We start from the raw sequence: 5,210 nt of genomic DNA on the forward strand, positions 1-5,210 counted from the left end.
GAAAAATCTAGTTTACATGGTCGTACGCCTTCTCAATATCTAGCTTACAAAGGATGCCACCCCGTCTTTCTCTATCATGGTGCTTCTATTTCAAGGTGTTCATTTGTTGGCTATTTGACATGAGTTGTTTGTTCTTTTTCCTTATGTTGACATTTATTTTTTAAAATTATTACTATTATTTATTTATTATTTAGTACGTAAGTAATTTTGTTATAAGTTAAATACCAAATATTTGTTCTATTTATTATATAATATCTGCATCACTGAATAAGTTCAAACCATTCAACATATTTTTTTTAAAAAAATCTATCACTTAATGTACTTATTGATGTTTGGTTTATCTATAAATATTTTAATTTCAATTGTAGTACTTGTTGTATTTGATGATACTGTAGTTCAAATTCTAGTTTCCTAACATGAGTATTGATGCTTATTTTAGGTCGATTTTTCTTATTAAATCTTATAGCTCTGTGGTTGAATATATTCACTGTCTTTCCTACCTGTCAAAATCTACAAGTCCTTAATTCTTGGAATTTCGGATTCTTTGTTTATGATTGAAGATAGATTTATTTCTGGTTTCCATAAAACTTTGGTGGATTAATTGGACAATACTAAGTATTATTCAAGTTCAAATGAATGTTACAACTGTACTCATATTTATTTATTTTTTTTGTATTCGTTGCCATTATAATCTTTGCACATATTAGGTATTGAATTATTTTTTATTTTTTATTTGGTTGTTCGCCTATTTTTTACAGTCATCTTCACTTGACCCCAAGATGGATTTTTCCACTACACATGTATTGGCTTCAGTTTAGGATTATAATGGAGGCAAGGGCAAAATCTTCTCCATCCCCTTTGGCTTCAAAAATACCGAAAGCTTTTTTATCTCCTTTAATCTCACAAATACCCCATCATTATCAGAACTTCCACTTTTATCCTAACTAAGAATCAAAGTTCAAACCACAATAGCATTTCACTAGAGAAACTGAGTTGTAGCCGCAATAAGATTATCACTAATATTTGTACAAAGTCACAATCCCGCTTCCTAAGAAGCTATATATTGCTACTATTGAGAAAATTACATTAATCATCAATTACAAAGAAAAATTTTGCATTGCAGTATGAAATGAGCCTCAAGTGTGAAGAAACAATTCGTGGATACTAAATTAGCTCTATTATAAAAATATTAAATCTTCATCAAACTAAAAATTCATAGAAATCAAAAGCCTTATATTCAAAAGGGAAATATATATTATTCAATCAATCAATTTATTAAACAAAAAAAAAAACACAATTGAATAAAAAAATCTTCATCAAGATCAAAAGTCCTAGATTCTGAGTAAATGAAACCGTGTAAGAGGCAAAAGTTAACAATAATCTAAGTTATGACCTAAAGTAAATGGAAATCCCAATGCCGACCAAAAGAAGAGGCTAATAGCTCAACAACAATCTCCAAATCCCGAGTAGCTCTTAAAGGTGAATGGAAATTTTGATGTTGAAAATTTCAAAGAAGGTGATAATAAATGTTTTGAGAAACTCTTTAAGTATTAGATAAGTTTGGGTTAGCTTTTATATGAGTCTAAAATCCTATATCCATGGCCTAAAGAGGTTTTTCCTAATGAACATTTTACGGTACCGGCCCAAAAGAGAGCGTGTCTATAGGATCTCTCTAGTACCAACTAGTAAAGGTGGTTTCCACAAAATTACAACATTTTTTAAAATGTTGTTTTCCCCAAACAATTTCTAAAACTATGATAGTTTGCTATGAGTGGCCACATAGACCTCATCTTTTGAATGGATGAGTTCAATTTAAAATCAGAACTTATATTTTGAATAGACAAATTCAGTGTAAAATCAAAACTCATCTTTTCAATAGATGAATTCAATGTAAATTTAGAACTCGTATTTTGAATAGACAAGTTCAGTGTAAAATCCATAACTTGTGTGTTGAAAAGACAAATTCAGTGTAAAATTTGAACTCATCTTTTCAACACACAAGTTTAGTGTAAAATCTAGAACTTGTTTATTGAAAAGATGAATTTAGTGTAAAACTAGAACTCGTCTTTTTAACAGACAAGCTTAGTGTAAAATCCATAACTCATATTTTCAACAGATGAGTTCAATGTAACAAGTTCAATGTAAAAATATTGTGAACTAAAATAATTTTTTTACATTCTCTATTTTGTTTAAAAGTTTGTGCTAAGTTTTAAATATATATATATATATATTCAATAATTATAAACATAAGATCAACAAAGAATATGATATAAAAAAATAAAAAAAAAATTAGGAAGAATATTAAACATACATAGAATATAGCACAATTTGACTAAAATAATTATATATTGTTAAACATACATAGAAAATGCTGAAATTTCCCATAAGATCGGCAAAAAATATGGCATGATTTTAGCCATTAGTTATGGAGAATGTGTATTGACTAACAAGATAAGTAACCAATTGAAACATTAATTTTTCTTCAAGAAAGTCTGATCCATTGAAACTAATTCATACTACAAATTTTTAGTTAGTTTACATCATCTGCTAAAAAAAACAAGGGAGAGTATTGCAACATAACAAACTATACACAAAGGGTATATAGGAATATTGGAATAGGATATGCTCATGAATATCCTCACTATACAACATGAAGTAATAAACTTTGTTTAATGACAAATAATTAGAGCATATCAGGTTTATGTCTAAGAAAATAAAGGCTAATAAGAAAAACACCCAAGAGGGGGGTGAATTGGGTTTTTAAAAAACTTTTTCAACACAACAAATCTAAGCGCAATATAAGCAAATATAATGAGATAGAATTAGAGAATCCAAACTCAAATTTTATAGTGGTTCGACACTTCCTTGCCTACGTCCACTCTCCTCAAGCTCCTAATTGAGTGAAGGTTCCACTAACTTGAAGCTTCAACCAAGCTTCTAATCTTCTTTACACTTGGATTTCGACTCCAATAGGCTCTTACATAATCTCTTCAAGATTCAACTTACTTGAAGGCTCTAACACTCAATTTACAAGAATGATCTTCTCTCAATCTAGCTCAATAATGGCTCAAATACAAATCAAAGATAGGATGCCTCACAAGGGTGCACTAAAAGATATGCAAGTGAAGATTTAATGCACCAAGAAAGAAACGAGAGCTTTTAAGGCAAGAATAAGTGGTTAGACAATTGAATGCAAGTGTTCTCTATGTCATAAATGAAGTGGAGCTCTCAATTTATAGGTTTCTAACCTCGGAAGCCAAGAAAAACAAAAAGCAGCCTCAACTGGTCGAGTTGAGGGTCAACCGGTTTACTAGCCGTTGGAGCATTTAATGCTTTGGTAGGTTAGCGTTGCCTCGATCGAACCTCGACCGGAGGTCGATCGGGAAGGAGGATACCTCGACCGGGAAGGGAAGGCTATTGGATGAGAGAGAGAGAGAGAGTTTTTAACACTCCTCGATCAGACCTTGACTGGACAAGGGCAACTGATCGACCGGTTCCCTAGCCGGTTGAGTCGATTGGCCAGTGCCTCGATCGGTTAAGCCTTTTGGCCCAAAAAATCTATATTTTTCAATTCTTTTCTTTTCTAACACTTAGGCAAGGTCTTTAGGTAAATTATTATTCCAATTTTGAAACATTTTTCATAAGGTACATTTGATAAAACTCGGGTTTTAAGGAAATTGTAACTTTAAAGAATAAACCATGTTTTCCAAAGATGCATGAAAAGGTATGCAAAACCTAAGTGCACCCATGCATTCATCTTACATTTGTTTCCTATGATTAAAAGTCTTCCAAATGTGATCTTGTATCCATTAGGTCCTTTGATGAATTTTCAAATTAATACCTGAGATTCTTTACAATTCTAACCAATTAGTAACTTAACCATGGTTTGTTATCATCAAAACCTGATTAGGAGAACCCTTGGGCTAACAATGTCTTTTGGATACTATGTTCAAGTACTTTTGGCTACTTTCAATGTTGATGAAAAGAAAATCACATACAAATAAGGATGCAATAAGAGTCACCAGAGTGTATTTGTGTACTAGCTGACAAGATAAGTAACCAATAAAGGCATTAGTTTTTCTTCAAGATAGTCCACTGAAACTAATTCATACTACAAATTTTTAGTTAGCTTTTATCATCTGCTAAAAACAAGGGAGAGTATTGCAATATAACAAACTTTACACAAAGGGTATATAGGAATACTAAAATAGGATATGCTCCTAAATATCATCACTATAGAACATGAAGTGATAAAGTTTGTTTGATGAGAAACAACTAGAGAAAATCAAGTTCACGTCCTTTGGATACTATGTTCCAATCCTTTTAGCTACCTTCAATGTTGTTGAGAAGAAAAGCACATGCAAATAAGGATGCAACAAGAGTCACCATAGTGTATTTTAATCACCTAAATATCGATTTCACCTGTAAGACAGTAAGAGTGTTTTTTGTTTCATGTCTTTAGTCTCAATGTAGAATCAATATTTAGGAATTTTTGTCACAAATCTTTGAAGAAACTAGATATATAACAACCTCATTAAAGACCATTCTAGTGGTCAATTAATGAGATTAACTCCTAACATATCCTAGCTCTACCATCCACATGCTTAGAAAAGCCAGCATTCGAGTTGAACAATAAGAAATAAATTAATTTTTTCAATATGAATAGACTTATAGAAAAGAAACATAGAAGTCAGTCATGTGCTAAAGCCTCAACAATTGTCACCCATATCTGTCAAGGAAAATCACTTTAGATCCTAACTAAAAATTAATATACTAAGTGAATGAAAACAATATAGAAAAAAATCCAATTTATCCTCAGGATGATGTCTAAAATGGCATAAGTGAACACTTTAGAGGGCATTGATTGATAACCAACTTCCATATTTTTTTATAGTGGCCCCAATTTGTAACAATCCAAAAAGGAAAATAAATGTGAGAATTCTTGGATTGACTTCACCAAATGCATAATGGAAAAAAAAAATGCAAGAAAGAAAGAACCTCTATACATAAATCCATAGTCTCAATCCTTGATTTTAAACATAAAATCAATGAACAAGCATAAATTCACATTGTCCTAAAGTTGCTTGTGTCAAATGACACTGCATAAAGAATGTTAAGTTTGGTTCTCTCAATTAAAAGTAAAAGTAGAAAAAGTTAACCAGCATTTAACATGTGTATGTATAAAGGAAAGTTTAAGGCCTAGACAATGG

Source organism: Vitis vinifera, chromosome 17 (assembly GCF_030704535.1).
Source record: "Vitis vinifera cultivar Pinot Noir 40024 chromosome 17, ASM3070453v1".
Taxonomy (NCBI): domain Eukaryota; kingdom Viridiplantae; phylum Streptophyta; class Magnoliopsida; order Vitales; family Vitaceae; genus Vitis; species Vitis vinifera.